This window comes from Anolis carolinensis, chromosome 6 (genome assembly GCF_035594765.1).
Source record: "Anolis carolinensis isolate JA03-04 chromosome 6, rAnoCar3.1.pri, whole genome shotgun sequence".
Taxonomy (NCBI): domain Eukaryota; kingdom Metazoa; phylum Chordata; class Lepidosauria; order Squamata; family Dactyloidae; genus Anolis; species Anolis carolinensis.
In genome coordinates this window covers 69,128,311-69,146,686 of record NC_085846.1, presented here as the reverse complement: position 1 = coordinate 69,146,686, position 18,376 = coordinate 69,128,311, and the positions used below count along the sequence as shown (strand labels likewise).

The window sequence follows — 18,376 nt, the reverse complement described above, 5'->3', positions numbered from 1 at the left end:
GGGGTGCTCAAACTTTTTAATCCAAGTGCCAGTTCATGGTCCCCCAGTATGTAGTTTGAAAAAAACAAACAAACCATTGCTCACTGCACATATCTTATTTGTGCAAACAATACAAATATTTAAAATGAAGAACGATTTTAACCGACATACACTTTCCAGTATTTGAATGGAAAGTGTGGACCTGCTTTTGGCTGAAGAGATAGTCAAGTTCATTAAGATTGTGGTTGGTATGTTCCTTCAAGTTGTTTCAGACCCAGGGCAACTTAAAGTCTAAAGTTTAGGGCACCTTCAGGAAAGACAAAGCAACATATAAATTAATATAATAATAATAAGTGCCTTCATGTTGCCTGTGAACATACAATGACTCCATTACAGTCATCCCTTCATAGCCAGGGTTATGGGTGAAGATTCATTTGAAAGTGGAAATACAGTTAATCTCTAGGTCCTCCAACACAACTGTATGGTCAACATCTAATAGAATCATTCTGGAGAAGCTATAAATGCCTAGAGAAGTGTTCTCTCTAGGAATCTCTATGTCCTCCAGTGTGACTGTATAAGTAACTTCCAACACCGGAATTGTGCTGGAGGACCTAGAGATTTCTTGAGAGAACATATTAGCCAAATATTAGCCAATAATGAATTCCACAAAAGTGAAATCTGCAAGTGTAGAGGTCCTGTTGTAATTGCATATGGTTTTCTTAGCCAAGGAATACTCTAGAGGTGGTTTGCCCTTCAAAGAAATCAAGGAAACAGTAGGAAAATACTATTTTTTTTCTTGTCCGTACTAGTGATGTTTTTCTTTCTGTTTTTACTTAAGTCAGATATTTCTTGAAGTTGTTTTATGGTTAATTACTTCCAGACTCTTTATACCTGGTTCATACTTTCATCACTATCTTTTTGGGTCAAACTAGACATTTGCAAGCTACAAGCATTTAAAAGCAATGCTTCCTCAAGTGGTAAAAGACATCCCGTTTGTCCTAACATGAACTTCTCTCACCTCCCATATCTTGCAAATTAGCTTGCTTTGTTTGGTGATTGGTCATCAGGAAGTAAACAAGGACATACTTTGTATTTGCAGAGGCACTTATTTTTCTGGAAAGCCCATTGTTAGAGTGAAAATATGCAAACTGTAGAATACACAGTTTTCTCCATAGTATCTAGTTTGACCGGAAGAGACCTGAAAATGGACTGTTCTCTTTAAGCAAGAATATGTGAGAGCCTTTTAATTTTTTTAGTTTCAGTACACAATCTTTGTATGTCTGCAAAACAATGCCATTTAGCAGTGTTTAATACTGTTGAAATATAAAAGGGCAGAATACTTTACAGCAAACCATTGCTTTCAGTATGAAGGGAATGGCAAAATTATGTCCACTCTATCCTTCCCAGTGTTCCTTGTTGTTTGTTAATATAACTAGTGGCCACAACATATGATAATCAAAACAGTGCATCCTTATGTGTTATAGCTTGTGTGGTAGCTCAGCACAGGGCCGGTCGGAGATAAATTTAAATATTAAGCGGGGGTGCTGAAAAGCGCCCCCCGCCGGCCCCGCCTCCTGCGCCCTGGCCCCGCCTCCCACCCAGCGTGCCCTGGCCCCGCCTCCCATGCTGCGTGGGAGGCGGGGCCAGGGCACGCTGGGTGGGAGGCGGGGCCAGGGTTGGCCCCGCCTCCCATGCTATTTGCCCTGGCCCCGCCTCCCAGGCAGCGTGGGAGACGCGGCCAGGGTTGGAAAGAGGGAGGCTTCGCCGCCCGGGGAGGGGAGGAGGAAATCCCTCCTCCCCTTCCCGGGCGGCGAAAGAAGGAGGCTTCGCCGCCCGGGGAGGAGAGGAGGGGATTCCTCCTCCCCTTCCCGGGCGGCGAAAGAAGGAGGCTTCGCCACCCGGGGAGGAGAGGAGGGGATTCCTCCTCCCCTTCCCGGGCGGCGAAAGAAGGAGGCTTCGCCGCCCGGGGACGGGAGGAGGGGATTCCTCCTCCCGTTCCCGGGCGGCGAAAGAAGGAGGCTTCGCCGCCCGGGGAGGAGAGGAGGGGATCCCTCCTCCCCTTCCCGGGCGGCGAAAGAAGGAGGCTTCGCCGCCCGGGGACGGGAGGAGGGGATTCCTCCTCCCCTTCCCGGGCGGCGAAAGAAGAAGGCTTCGCCGCCCGGGGAGGAGAGGAGGGGATCCCTCCTCCCCTTCCCGGGCGGCGAAAGAAGGAGGCTTCGCCGCCCGGGGAGGAGAGGAGGGGATTCCTCCTCCCCTTCCCGGGCGGCGAAAGAAGGAGGCTTCGCCGCCCGGGGACGGGAGGAGGGGATTCCTCCTCCCCTTCCCGGGCGGCGAAAGAAGGAGGCTTCGCCGCCCGGGGAGGAGAGGAGGGGATCCCTCCTCCCCTTCCCGGGCGGCGAAAGAGGGAGCCACAAGGCCAGGGCGCACTGGTCGGGCGGCGGGGCACCGTCAGAGAGGTGCCCCGCCTCCCGCCCAGCCTGACGGCGCCCCCCGGGACCTGCGCCCGAGGCGGCGGCGTCACTGGCCTCTATGGTTGGGCCGGCCCTGGCTCAGCAAGTGTCAGAAAATTTTTCTGATGAGGAGACTGTGAGTGATCAGAGAGAGTTGCAGATGATCCTGATGTTGTGGGTTCCTGTGCTCGTTCCCAGGCAACAGAGGAAAATGAAAGTTCCAGTTCCCTTGAGAAAAGGCCTTAGGCCGATGGGGAGTGTTATTGAGAACTAGATTAGGCCTGAGAACATGAGGAGTGAAAAATAGATAAACAAGATATTCTCATAGAATCCAAGATAAGACCTTGAAGGTCAGGTGTCTTCATCATGATTTCATGGGTGCCTTGACGGGCTTAAATTAAGTGGTGTGGGCTTCAAGCCATAAAGGATGTCTCTCCTGTCTCTCCGCTCAAGTATTTGATTCAAATATTCTCAAGTTTCCTGTTCTGGTTCATGCCTTTGTTTCCTGAAAGAGTTTACCTTGGAAAAGTTCATGTTTTCATATTTATGGATTTATGTATGAAGAACTGCTGTGGATTTTGGTTGTCCTGACTTTATGTACTTTGGCATTTTTGGATTATTGCTATTTTGTACTTTCTACTGACCCTTTTGGACTTGCCCTTTCCCCTTTTTATTCTTTTTTAAATAATTTTTTTAGATAGAATTATTGGACTCTGGTGTGGTGCTAGGTGAAAAGGTGTTTTGGTGCTAGAGTGCAACAGCTTGGAAATAGCTAGGCAGTTAACTTGCTGAGCTAACATCTGAAATTTGTATGACCTGGGTAAACTTTCTAGAATGTTTGATGAACACTGGATTTAATCCCTTCTTCCTGCTATTGTGCTTTCTGACCTTCCCTTATTCAGTGGGCCACCCTCTTTGAGGTGAATGGTGGGGTTGAAATTGTTAGTCTGGGAGCAAAAGATTAATTTGTCTAAAATTCTTTTATTCTCATATCTACACAGAGGTAATCCCGCTGAACCGCTTTGTAATCCTTTATATTTTCTAGATTGCAGAAACATGGATAATTAAGTGAAAACTTTTCCTTAACCTTCCTCCCCATTTCTCTCATGATATCATCTCTCTCTCTCTCTCTCTCTCTCTCTCTCTCTCTCTCTCTCTCTCTCTCTGTTTCCCCCCTCTCCTGTCTTTCACACACATCCTCCCCTTCTTTCCTTCCCCTCTCTCCTATGATACGTTTTGCCCGTCTATTTCTTTAGAGGATAACACGCTTTCTAAGGTTGGAGCCAAACTTAAAGATACTAGTTAAATTGACACCCCTGGGATAAATGTTTTTCTTTGTTTCTTTTATGTTAAATCTACTCAGACATATGTCTCATTGAATTATGAGAACAAAACATATGCTCTACAGCTGATCTTTGCAAATCACATTTCCTGATAGAGAGTGGAAGACAGACAACATGTAGTGATTGAGTTGTACATTAAAATGTTCCGCAGGTGCTCAGAGGTACTGAGAACATTTTTTGATTAAGAACTGTCCACCTTTGATTCACTGTCTGATCTTGTAACCAAATACTTGTAGTGGATGCTTTTTCCTTAGCTGAAATTAACAATTGATTGTTTTTTCTATGCTTTCATGTAGGAGTGGGAATCATGTGGCCTTCCATATGTACTTGTATTACAGTTCACAGCAGCTCTAATCAATATGGTCAATAAGGAATGCTGAACGTTTTGATATTACAGTTTTCTTTCTTATTCATACTTAACAAACAAGGTGTTTTAAGGAGAGTAGCATAGTCTGCATTTTTAATAAATTAGCTAGCAGTAATTCAAATGATTGAACACATTCATGTATTAATATTGATATAATGAATTGATTTCCAATTTCTCATGTTTAACATTACTGAATGACTGAGTTTTGGCAGGATTCCCAAAGACTAGCAGGAACAGAGTCTTTGTTGCAAGTATTATAAGCACTTAGACTCAGAAATTATAGTTGCGTAGAAGCCAAAACTGTTTGTTGATTGTGGGGCACATAAATCAGCAGAAACATGTTATGGAAATATGGTTGAAATGATCAAGATGTATTCCAAACTTTTTCTTAATACAGTAGAGTCTCACTTATCCAACATAAACGGGCCGGCAGAACGTTGGATAAGCGAATATGTTGGAAAATAAGGAAGGATTAAGGAGAAGCCTATTACACATCAAATTAGGTTATGATTTTACAAATTAATCACCAAAACATCATGTTTAACAACAAATTTGACAGAAAAAGTAGTTTAATACGCAATAATGCTATGTAGTAATTACTGTATTTACAAATTTAGCACCAAAATATCATAATGTTTTGAAAACATTGACTACAAAAATGTGTTGGATAAACCAGAACGTTGGACAAGCGAGTGTTGGATAAGTGAGACTCTACTGTATTAAATCCAGGGTTGGAAAATCATAAGTGTCTTAGAGGGTTATACTTTTCTTTCACCCTGCCCTTCTGTAATTTAAATCTAGATGTGTATAGGGGTAGCTCTGGCTAGAGCTAACAATTTTGCTGGAAATCATGATTTCAGATCTTGTTTTAAGGCAATCCGTGTTAGCTTCCTTAGTTAGCTTCAGGTTGCTTGTGAGTTTGTAAACTTTACATTGTTACTGACATTTGTAAAACAATATTTACACTCATAATCTTCCAAAAAGACATCGTGAACTCATTTTTTTTGGCCTCTGACACTTTTTTTTAAATGTCAGGAGCGACTTGAGAAACTGCAAGTTGCTTCTGGTGTGAGAGAATTGGCAAGAATGTTTCCCAGGGGATGCCCAGATGTTTTGATGTTTTTACCATCCTTATGGGAGGCTTCTCTCATGTGCCCGCATGGAGCTGGATATGATAGAGGAAGCTCATCCACATTTTCCCTGCGTTGGATTCGAACCGGCAGCCTTCAAATCAGCAACCCAACCTTCAAGTCATCAGTTCTGCCAGCCCAAGGATTTAACTCACTCTCCCACCGGGGGCTCCTGACACTGAAATCCTAAGAAAAAGTTTGTTTTTCATTAAAATTAGTAGTGACATTTAAGCAAAACTATTGAGATAGAACCAGTTCTTAACACAGTTTTGAACAGTAGATGGCAGTAATGCAACGTAAAGTGTGATTTCCAAAATCTGCTGTAAATATTATTTGTTCTGCAGTGTTTCTAATAATTTCTTTAGTTTAATTAAACTATAAATATTTAAGTTTCACTTTGGAGGAGGAAAAGAGCTTTAAAACGGTAATCAAGCTATGTATAATTATCATTGGCAAAAAAGTACAAATGGGCTTAAGAGATACATTTGAGTGAAAATACTTTTTATCTTTATCAGTCATTCTTGTTCATATATTTCAGTGTCAGTTTCTTCCTGTCTCTTTGCATTAAGCACTCTTCTAAGCTCAGTTATCTTAAACCCAAAGGAGAACTTCCAACTTCTTGAAAAACTTACTTGGCAGAGGGAAGTTCTGAAATAAAATCACATTTTTATGTAGGTTTATAATTGTTAGTGACTGATAGCAAGCATTTAAAATATTGCTGAAATTATCCTGTTGGACAACACAGATAATGAACACCCTGAATGCAGGACTGCTATTATTGCAAGGGAGCTGGTATGCTTTTTCACATTGACATAGCAGCACTTCAGGAGACCCAGAGAGCCAGAGACGGGCAGCTGAAGGAGGAAGAGAATGGAGATTACACTTTCTTCTGGAAAGGACTGCCTGAAGATGAATGAAGAATACACACAGTTGGCTCTGCTATCAGAAACAACTTGGTGAAGCATCTATCTGAAGCACCCATCAGCATTAATGAATGACTCTCAATCCCCCAAATTAGCCTTACCAAAAACCAACAGGCAACTATCATAAGTGCCTACACCAACTAGATGCGAGTTAAGACAATAAGTAAAAATTTTACTGTCAGCTGGACATCATCCTGGCAGAGATACCTAAGGAGGACAAAAATCATCCTCCTGGGTGATTTTAAAATGAGAGTTGGATGAGACTTCAACCTGTGGCCAGGGACCATAGGAAAATATGGAGTTGGAAACAGCAACCCGAATGGCATCCTGCTTCTTACCAAATATGTGGAACACAACCTTTTCATCACAAACACACTCTTCCGTCATAAAAGCAAGTTTAAGACATTATGGAAGCACCCCGGTCAAAGCATTGGTACCTCTTAGACTATGTAATTATATGTGCCAGAGACTGCCTCACAAGAGCCATGACAGGTGCTAATGACTGCTGGACAGACCACTGGTTAATCCAATCTATCAAGATCACCCCCAAACACAGACTCCGAGGAAGAAAGATAAGGCATAAAATTAACATCCCAGCTCTTCAAGAGCCCTCCAAACAAGCCCTTCTCCAAACAATGCTCAAGACTCATCTACCCATAGAACAACCTGAAAATGTTGAGGAACATTGGAATAAAGTGAAGACCTCCATCATCACAGCCTGTGAAGAAACTATTGGATAACTAAGAAACATCAAGACTTGATTGATGAAAATGATAATGAGATCCAACAGTTAATTGATAAGAAAAGGAAAGCCTTCCAAATTTGGCAGAGAGACACCAACTGCACTGCTAAGAAACAGTGAAAAAGCTGAGGGCCTAATAAGGACCAGAGAACTCAAGAACATCTGGTGAACAAAAAAGGCTCAAGAAATCCAACTGGAAAGATTGTCCGAATGTTTGATCACTGCCTCCCAAAGCAGTTATACTCCCAACTCAAGAATGGAAAACAATGTTGGTGGGCAGGAAAAGAGATTTAAAGATAGGCTCAAAGCCAACATTAAAAACTGTGGCATAGACACCGAGAACTGAGAAGCTCTGGCCCTTGAACATTCTAACTGTGGAATTCAAAGAGGACAAATGGAGGACTAAAGGGAGAAACATGACAAGAGGAAGATGTGTCAAGCTAATTCTGACTGGGACTGCCTTCCACCTGGAAATTGATGTCCTCACTATGGAAGAACATGCAGGTCAACAATAGGCCTCTACAGTCACCTATGGACCCACCGCCAAGACACAACATTTGGAAGGCAATTATAGTTGGATCACCAATGACCAACAGGACATTGTATTCATTGCGTTTGGCATGGATCACTACATTTTCACTAATACTTAGTGGTTAATGGTATATTTTACACTGGTAATTATGGTTAGATTGGTATCCAATGTTGCTTTCAAATGCAGTGTATGTGGATGAATAGATAGATTGATATGTATTAGCATATCATCATTCTGATTAGTGGCTTTATAAGAATCAAAAGACATATAACTTTTAGCTGCAACAAATTCATGGTGAAAAATCATAATACATTTTTGTTCTTGGTGCACCACTGCAGTTGTTTTAAACAAAAGATAGGGAATGGCAACTTTTAAAAGTCCATAGGTCAGTCTTGCCTCCCTTGTGCGAGAGAAGAATTGTACTTCCCAGAGTCTTCCCAATATTCCCTGTTCTATTGCAAAAATGCAGTTGCATTTGTGTCAAATGTTGATGGTGTGGAGGTTCACAAAACCCAGTAAGAACTAAATGTAGCCCATAGGTGCCTTCACTGTGTCAAATCCTATTGCCCTCTTGGCAAATACCTAAATAATAAATGCAGCAGCTTCTCCACAAATAATGCAAATCAGTAAACACCCAATTTATGGATTGCAAAATGGTTCTTTGCATATAATGGTGCTGTATGTCTAACAGAGTTTTCTGAAGGGTAAACAAGTCACAATCAGTGCTACAGTGACAGATTTATGACTTGACTATTGAGTTTCTTGCTAATAAAAATAAATTGTCAACCATCTTCCAACTGTAAACAAGTCGAGATTATGCTTCCTCTTGTGATATAATCTTGCAGTTGCCCTGGAAAGAGCAGAGATTTTTAATGTTAGTTCTAATGAATAAAAGTATACAGGTTGAAGATCCCTTATCCAAAATTCTCCAAAATCCAAAACTAAATAAAAGAATAATAGAGTTGGAAGAGACTACAAGGGCCATCCAGCCCAACCCTCTGCCATATAGGGACATAAAATCAAAGCACTCCCAACAAATGGCCATCCAGCTTCTGTTTAAAAACCTCCAGAGAAGAAGACTCTGCCACCTTCTATTTTTGAACAACTCTTACCATCAATAATGTTTACCTAATGCTAGGTGGAATCCCTTTTTCTACGTTTTGATCGATTGTTCCAGTACTAGTCTCTAGAGTAGCGGAAAACAAACTTGTTCCTTCTTTAATATGACATCCTTTCAAGTATTTAAACATGGCTATCTACGAGGGCTATCCAGAAAGTAGGCTATGTTTTGGATTTTAAAAAGGACAAAGTATAGGATAAATCATTTACCATATGCAGCTGAAAGACACATCCCAAAACTAAAATCTCATGTAATCCCAATTTAAATTTAGCCACGTTTCTTATAGATAAATGAGTTTGAAAAGTACTGCACCAGTAAATTCCCCCGCTTGTGTCCTCAGCTCTTCCCCCTTCTCCCTTCCTGCAGCGTAGCCAAAACGCTGCGCTGCCAGCCATGCCCCCATTGTTGGAAACGGAGGAGAGAGGTGGCAAATTTACTGGTGCAGTACTTTTCAAACTCAATTATCTATAAGAAACGTGGCTAAATTTAAATGGGGATTACATGAGATTGTAGTTTTGGGATGTGTCTTTCAGCTGCATATGGTAAATGATTTATCCTATACTTTGTCCTTTTTAAAATCCAAAACGTAGCCTACTTTCTGGATAGCCCTCGTATGTCCCCTCTCAACCACTCTTCTCCAAGCTAAACATATCCAGCTCCCTCAGCCACTCCTCAAATGGCTTGCCTTCTCAACCTTTCATCATTTTGGTTGCTTTTCTCTAGACACATTCTAGCATGTTAATATCCAGAACTGGACACAGTTTTCAAGGCGAGGTCTGACCAAAGCAGACTAGTGTGGGACCATGATTTTCCACTATCTAGATACTATACTTGATGCAGCCTAGAATCACATTGGATTTTCTAGCTGTCACATCACACTGTAGAGTCATGTTCAGCTTTCATCCTACTAAGACTCCTAGATCCCTTTCATATGTACTGTTTTCAAGCCAGGTGTCATTGATCCTATGCTATGGATTTCATTTTTTGTGCCTAAATGTAGTACTTTCCATTTCTCCCTGTTGAAATTAATTTTGTTAGTTTTGCCAAGCTCTTTAATTTGTTCAGGTCACTTAACAAATTATAGAACTGGTCCAAAACATACCCATATGTGTGGCAGAGATAGTAACACTTTTGCTTTCTGATAGTTCAGTGTATGCAAACCTTCTTTCATGTACAAAATTATTAAAAATATTGTGTATGAATTTTTTGTTGTTTATTCATTCAGATACTTATGACTCTTTGTGACCTCATGGACCAGCCCATGCAAAAGCTTCCTTTCGGCCGTCGCTGCCCCCAGTTCCTTCAAGGTCAAGCCAATCACTTCAAGGATACCATCCATCCATCTTGCCCTTGGTTGGCCTCTCGTCCTTTTTCCTTCCATTTCCCCAGCATCATGATCTTTTCCAAGCTTTCCTGTCTTCTCATTATGTGGCCAAAGTACTTCATCTTTGCCTCTGATATCCTTCCCTCCAGTGAGCAGCCGGGCATTATTTCCTGGAGGATGGACTGGTTGGATCTTCTTGTGCTCCAAGGCACTCTCAGAATTTTCCTCCAACACCACAGTTCAAAAGCATCTATCTTCCTTCACTCAGCCTTCCTTATGGTCCAGCTCTCACATCCATAGGTTACTATGGGGAATACCATTGCTTTAACTATGCAGACCTTCGTTGCCACTGTGATGTCTCTGCTCTTCACGATTTTATCGAGGTTGCCCATTGCTGTTCTCCTGGCTGCAGTCTGCATCTGCAGTGATCTTCACACCTAGAAATATAAAGTCTGTCACTCCCTCTATTTGCCAGTTATCAATCAGTCTCGTTACCATAATCTTGATTTTCTTGATGTTTAACTGCAACCCAGCTTTTGTACTTTCTTCTTTCACCTTGGTGATAAGGCTCCTCAGCTCCTCCTCACTTTCAGCTATCAGAGTGGTATCATCTGCATATCTAAGGTTGTTAATGTTTCTTCCAGCAATTTTAACTCCAGCCTTTTCTGAAACTTCCTAGCTTCCTCCATCATCGAGTGGATACTGGCAATTTGGTCTCTCGTTCCTCTGCCTTTTCTAAACCCAGCTTGTACATCGTGCATTTAATTGAAATTTACTTCAGGTTATGTGTATAAGGTGTACATGAAACATGAACAAATTCCATGTTTAGACATGGGTTCAATCTCAAAGATATGTCATTATGTATATGCAACTACTCCAAAAAGATTCCTAAACATTCCTGGTCTCAAGAATTTCGGTTCAGGGCTACTCCACCTGTGTGAATTTTAATATCACTCATTTTAGAAACCTTTCTTCTTGCTTTGTCAGCTTTTTGGAGCTTTTCTGAAATATATAATGCATTTCTCTTGAATAGTTTAGATCCAGTGACATGTCCATTAACGTTTTATGATATTAATATCCTGTTCAATTTTTTTTGGAGAATCAGTTGATTATAATAGCTCAAGAGTATAGCTTACATTTCTGGAGACATAAGTAAGTACTACTTACATTTCCTTGGCATGAATTCTTTGTGGAAATGGAAAAAATTGTATAGAATTATTACATCTTTCAAAAAGTTGAAGTAAAAATAACTGCAAGGCAGGTTGATGTTGGATGACGAATGTAACGGGATACCTATATTCAGACATCATTCATCTGTGATTACAAGTCAGGAAAGGGGGCAGCAACATTTGTATCATGCACTTTTTGATGTAGTGTAGTCCTTTAGATGTCCATTTACTAAGTGTATACTTATTTCCATATATTTATGTGTATAGATCTGCAGACTTGAATAGGCCACTGCTGGAGTGCTGAACGTGATCACATCTAGAAAGACAGTTGTTATTATATTCTCAAACAATGAGAGTCATTGTGACTTAGTAAATGTTACTCATTTTTCATTCCTGAATTTCATTAATATTCAATTTTCTTCCTTCATGGAATAAGGTGAAACATTTCCAGAATATTCCAGCTAACATGTTCACAGTTTTAAGCTATTGTCTGTGGAAGAAAATTTGCAAGCAAATATAGATATAGCTCTTATTCATACTCCACCTCGTTCCAGTGCAGCATTTCATGAAAGTACTCCCACAAACAAAAGTTATAATAGAGAGCCATTTATAAAATTATCCAGTTAGCATGGCTTGTATTTTAATTTATTGCTGCCTTCTATAAGGCAGCATAAATGTAAGTAGCTGCCCTATCTCCTGTTTCTGTAAAAAGTGGTTGCTTGCTTGCCTTCAGCAATTATGATGCTAACTTGATTATTACTTATTAATATTATTATCAATAATTGATTATTACTTACTTCAAAATTCCAAAAATTCTTCAATTGCTCCATTTAATATACCGGCAGTCCTCAAGTTACAAACAAGATTGGTTCTGTAGGTTTGTTCTTAAGTTGAATTGTATGTAATTTGGCTGGGCTGTGGCGCAGGCTGGTTAGCAGCCAGCTGCAACAAATCACTCTGACCAAGAGGTCATGAGTTCGAGGCCCGCCCGTGCCTGCGTCTGTCTCTGTTCTATGTTATGGCATTGAATGTTTGCCTTATATGTGCAATGTGATCCGCCCTGAGTCCCCTTCGGGGTGAGAAGGGCGGAATATAAATACTGTAAGTAAATAAATAAATAAATTGGAACAGGTACATTTTTAAAGTGTTTTTGTGTTGAATAGCATAGGAAAGGATGAACACCCCTGTGGTGTTTGTTTTGCTGCCTGTGCCCCTGTTCAGAAGATTTCACCTCACTTTCTGTCCCTGTGATAATTGGATTTTGAAAATTTTGGCTTGATGTAGAAACAAGGATTGGTGGGAAAGCTTCAGTGGAGATACCTTTTGCAATGATATCATTTTCAGGAGTAATTTTCCTTTCCTAGAGGTATATTTTTTCTAACATTTTGTTGTCTCATCCCCATTCTTAACTATGAGTTGAATGTTTGTAACTCGGGGACTGCCTGTACACTGTATAATCCTCATTTGTCCTTATGACAATTCTATTTGTGATGCAATATACAGTGTTCCCTCACTACTTCACGGTTCACTTTTCGCGGATTCGCTGTTTTGCGGTTTTTCAATAAACTCTAAAAGACTATTATAAATCATAAAAAATTACAATTTACAGCCTAAGGAAGGGAGGAAGGAGAAGCCAAAGGGAGAGAAAAGGAGCCCAAGCGGCAACGAGAGGAGAAGGAGGCGATTTATCAATACACGATTGGTTGATAAAGACTTAAAGTAGTATATAACTACTAAAATAATATATAAATATTAAAATTAATATAGCGTACCTACATTGCGGATTTTCACTTATTGAGAGTGGTCCTGGAACCTAACCCCTGTAATAAGTGAGGGAACACTGTGCACTTATCCATTAAATTCACAAAACTATCTTTGAGTTTCAGGCAGATCCTATGGTCTTACCATATTGGTGGCTGCTATACTTCTACTTTTATCATGGTCTTATGCTGCTCCATCTGCAAAGCACTAGAAAAATGGAATTCAGTTAGCAACATTAGCACCCACTCCCAAAGTGTAACCGTCTTCATTTTCACCCATGATCATACTCAGTCTTGCTGGCAATGCCACCCCATTATTCATCCATAAAATACAGCAGCCCAGATGTGGCAATGGTAAGAATGCCATGAAAATGTAATGAATGACATACCCCTAGGGAGAACATGCATAGGTACACAAGGACATGCATAAGAGCCCCAAAAACTCTCTAGGCAGGAGGCCGAAATAGGTGATAGCTTCACCCATGCAGGGAATAGTTTGGATCTTGTTGCAGTGCATATGTATGTATTGGTATATCTGTGAGGGACATATAGTTTGGGGAAGGGAGACATATAATTGAATTTGATGTACTGTATATTCCAACAACAGGAACCAACATAACTTGGTTGATAATTCAGATGAAAAGAGCAGTGCAATTGTTTGATTATTATTACAGAAATTGCCAAAGTGGGTTCCACAAATAAATCCCACTTTGGGCTTTAAAGAGAAAAGAGAAACATTGAAATATTAATAAATAATGAGGAGACGCTTCAATAAATAGCAGCTATAACTACGTATACTGTGAAAGTGTGAGATAAAGTGATGCTATCCAATATTTTGTCATTTTTCATGTTTCAGATAATTCCATTGACGGCCTCTAGCTTTAGGATTCAACAGTCTCGGGAGACTATTAGCTTAAAAACAATGTCCATTTAACAAAGTGTTAAATTACAAATGTTGAATGAAGTTTAAATCCATTCGGCACCCTTTTCCCTTTTCTCTGGTCCTCCAAACTGGAATGACTTCTGGTTTCTGTCTCAGTGGGTGGTGAGCCAGCATTTGGTTCTAGTCTGAATTTAAAAGGTGGTAAGTATGATGCTGAAGCTCTTTTGGGGGACAAAGTTCAAGCCTTTAGATAACTCCTTTAAGATTAGACAAACCTGAAATGAATTTACTACCCCACTGACATAGAAGCCACAAATCACTAATGCCAGTGAGGAAGAATGATTCTCATGTATTTGACCAGCATTTCCAATAAACTCGAGCTGATCAAACACAACTCATCCTTGCTGGACATCAAACATTCCACACCCAAACATTCTTTTCTCAAGAGGTTAGCCTTATGGATAGATTGATATTATTTTGGTGCCCGAGTTAACTTCTTACCTAAAAGGTTAAAAAACCTCTAAAACTTTTGTCATCTTTCAAATGGAAATGTTATTTTAATTGGCTGTATTTTCTATAATACTGCAGTTTGCACTCATCAAGCTTGCTTAATGCAAACAAAATATTTGATTTCAATCAACCCGTCTCACTTTAATCCCCATAAATCTGTTTTCTTTTGAATGGAAAAAGTAGTCCTTATAATAAGCAGAATTCATCATTTGTGTCACTGTTTTCCCTCCTTCTCCATTAATGCATCCGTTTTTTAAATTTACAGCACATGCCCACAGACACCTCTTTGATGATTAAACTCTTCACCCAAGCAAGGCCAACCGCAATCCATTTCCAAATGGACTTTCTGTTCCTACATATTGATTGGCAATCATGTAGCAAATTTACATCTGACTTGGCAGTTAATTTATTATTTCCGTAACATTTCACACTGTGCATATCAGAACACTGCCAAGTAATGTTGTCACCGCTCTTGGCTCTTGCAATATTACCATAAATCCTTGTCCGCTAGTACGTTTTTAGAAATGTTTAAAATCACATCAGCACTCATGTCATTTCTGTGAAGAGTTCCTGTATTTATCATCTCCCCACAGTGTAATGTTTAAAAAAGCATGGCTGAGTTAGATCAAAAGTCTATGTCTTGTGTAGGGGGCTGTGCAGCACTTCAGGTCCTTCAACTGCAGTTGCAGTTGGTGGTAAAGTTGAACATGAGCAAAACAAACAAAAAACCCGAAGGGCCTCACAGTTTGCACCCCGATTTAATTCATGGACCTGTTTCCTGCAATGCTAGATGCCTCCGTGAAGCCTCCAGCCTAGCCTGAAGGCAAACACTTCCTTTTTCTGTTATGGATACTAAGAGGTATTTTGTCTGTAATTTTGAGAGGTCTAGAGAGCCATCATCACTAGAAGCTATTTATAGCCTTTGTGAATTTCTGAAATCCACCTGTAATGCTACTTTGTTAGTAACATTGCATTCTGGCACATAGGGAAACAAGTTGTCCAGGAACACTTGGCCTCTCTAAACGAATTCAAGTCCCCAGGGCCAGATCAGCTACACCCAAGAGTACTGAAGGAACTAGCGGAAGTTATTTCAGAACCACTGGCAATTATCTTCGAGAGTTCTTGGAGAACGGGAGAAGTCCCAGCAGATTGGAGGAGGGCGAATGTGGTCCCTATCTTCAAGAAGGGAAAAAAGAACGACCCAAACAATTACCGTCCGGTCAGCCTCACATCAATACCAGGCAAAATTCTGGAAAAGATCATTAAGGAAGTGGTCTGCGAACACTTAGAAACAAATGCGGTCATTGCTAATAGTCAACACGGATTTACCAAAAACAAGTAATGCCAGACTAATCTGATCTCTTTTTTCGATAGAGTTACGAGTTGGGTCGATACAGGGAATGCTGTGGATGTAGCGTACCTGGATTTCAGTAAGGCCTTCGACAAAGTCCCCCATGACCTTCTGGCAAACAAACTAGTAAAATGTGGGCTAGACAAAACTACCGTTAGGTGGATCTGTAATTGGCTAAGCGAACGAACCCAAAGGGTGCTCACCAATGCGTCGTCTTCATCATGGAAAGAAGTGACAAGTGGAGTGCCGCAGGGCTCCGTCCTGGGCCCGGTTCTGTTCAACATCTTTATTAACGACTTAGACGAAGGGTTAGAAGGCACGATCATCAAGTTTGCAGACGACACAAAACTGGGAGGGATAGCTAACACTCCAGAAGACAGGAGCAGAATTCAAAACGATCTTGACAGACTAGAGAGATGGGCCGAAACTAACAAAATGAAGTTTAACAGGGACAAATGCAAGATACTTCACTTCGGCAGAAAAAATGGAAATCAAAGATACAGAATGGGGGACGCCTGGCTTGACAGCAGTGAGTGCGAAAAAGACCTTGGAGTCCTCGTGGACAACAAGTTAAACATGAGCCAACAATGTGATGCGGCTGCTAAAAAAGCCAACGGGATCCTGGCCTGCATCTATAGGGGAATAGCGTCTAGATCCAGGGAAGTTATGCTCCCCCTCTATTCTGCCTTGGTCAGACCACACCTGGAATACTGTGTCCAATTTTGGGCACCACAGTTGAAGGGAGATGTTGACAAGCTGGAAAGCGTCCAGAGGAGGGCGACTAAAATGATTAAGGGTCTGGAGAACAAGCCCTATGAGGAGCGGCTTAAAGAGCTGGGCATGTTTAGCCTGCAGAAGAGAAGGCTGAGAGGAGACATGATAGCCATGTACAAATACGTGAGGGGAAGTCATAGGCAGGAGGGAGCAAGCTTGTTTTCTGCTGCCCTGCAGACTAGGACACGGAACAATGGCTTCAAACTACAGGAAAGGAGATTCCACCTGAACATCAGGAAGAACTTCCTCACCGTGAGAGCTGTTCGACAGTGGAACTCTCTCCCCGGGGCCGTGGTGGAGGCTCCTTCCTTGGAGGCTTTTAAGCAGAGGCTGGATGGCCATCTGTCGGGGGTCCTTTGAATGCGATTTCCTGCTTCTTAGCAGGGGGTTGGACTAGATGGCCCATGTGGTCTCTTCCAACTCTACTATTCTATGATTCTATGATTAAGTCTATAAATTAATTACTCATTATATTAAGAATACTCTTTTCTGTCCCTTCTCTCATTCTAATGATTACCACTTGATAAACCAGACTGTAGTATTATGAAAGGGATGAAATTTTCTATGTCCCATGCTCCTGCTACATATTCTCCCCCCCCTCCCCAAAAGAAGCCAAACTATCTAATAATGACAATATAGGGTTGTTGTATGTTATCTGGGCTGTATGGCCATGTTCCAGAAGTATTCTCTCCTGACGTTTTGCCCACATCTATGGCAGGCATCCTCAGAGGTTATGAGGTATGGAGACACTAAGCAAGGAAGGTTTATATATCTGTGGAAAGTCCAGAGTGAGAGAAGAACTCTTTGTCAGTTGGAGGCCAGTGTGAATGTTGTAGTTAATCACCTTAATTAGCATTGAATAGCTTCATCTCCTGGCTTCTTCCTGCCTGGGGGCATCCTTTGTTCAGAGTTGTTAGCTGCCCCTGGTTCCCATGTCTGGAACTCCTCTGTTTTCAGAGTGTTGCTTCTTATTTACTGTTTTTTAGTTTTTTAATACTGGTAGCCAGATTTTGTTCATTTTCATGGTCTCCTCCTTTCTGTTGAAGTTGTCCACATGCTTGTGAATTTCAGTGGCTTCTCTGTGTAGTCTGACATGATAGTTGTTGGAGTGGTCCAGCATTTCTGTGTTCTCAAATAATATACTGTGTCCAGGTTGGTTCATCAAGGGGCGGCTCACAGCAAAATCAGATACAAAACAATGATAAAATAAAATATGAAACATCAAAGAACAATAATAAAAACCAATAATAATATATACACAGCAGCCGAAAAAACACAACACGGTATTAAAACATTGAATTAAAAACTAAGAGTTTCTGATCCTAAACCTTCCTTCCTTGGTTTCCCCATACCTCACAATCTCTGAGGATGCCTGCCATAGATGTGGGCAAAACATCAGGAGAGAATACTTCTGGAACATGGCCATACAGCCCGGAAAACATACAACAACCCTGTGATCCCGGCCATGAAAGCCTTCGACAACACAATGATAATATACTTTATTTATATTCCACTCTGTCTCCTCAAGGAGACTCAGAGAAAATTACAAGGTGCATATATGACAGACATTCATTACTGTTATACAACTGACAACAAGGACAGACAGTACATAAACAGAGGCAAAGCTTCCCTCTTTTTTCATCTCTGGCATCTGGTGGCTCTGCTCAACTTGGCTATGGGGAGGTGCTGTTGTTTTATTTTTCCATGCCAAGGAAACTGTTGTTCTTCCTGAATGAATTGCAGGCATGTTTTTCAGAGACGCCTTTTACCTCCCCACCAAAGCAGTACCTATTTATCTACTCACATTGCTGTTTTTGAACTGCTAGGTAAGCAGAAGCTAGGGCTGATGGCAGGATCTCACCCCAAAATGCAGCTTGAACTGCCAACTTTCCAGTCGGCAAGATCTTCTGAAGCTGGCAGTTTAACCCGTTGTGCGGCCTCCTAGCTTGCTTCCATTGCAAGGATAGTTCTTTCGCCATCCAGTCATTTTGACTGATTAAGAATGTTTTATCACGTTAT

At 41.1% G+C, this 18,376-nt stretch overlaps 1 protein-coding gene and 1 long non-coding RNA gene across 2 annotated transcripts in view; one reads left to right on the top strand and one right to left on the bottom strand.

Moving 5' to 3' along the window:
* The window catches only part of nek11 (NIMA related kinase 11), a 148,855-nt gene that overhangs the window by 22,301 nt on the left and 108,178 nt on the right, over positions 1 to 18,376 (top strand). The window lies entirely within an intron of this gene.
* LOC134292426 (uncharacterized) overlaps positions 3,568 to 18,376 on the bottom strand; it is a 200,719-nt gene continuing 185,910 nt past the window's right edge. Inside the window, exons 4-5 of the long non-coding RNA XR_009999665.1 lie at positions 12,985 to 13,047; positions 3,568 to 8,316 (exon numbers count right to left, since the gene is read on the bottom strand). This is a non-coding gene — a long non-coding RNA (uncharacterized LOC134292426). The remainder of the gene's footprint in view (positions 8,317 to 12,984; positions 13,048 to 18,376) is intronic.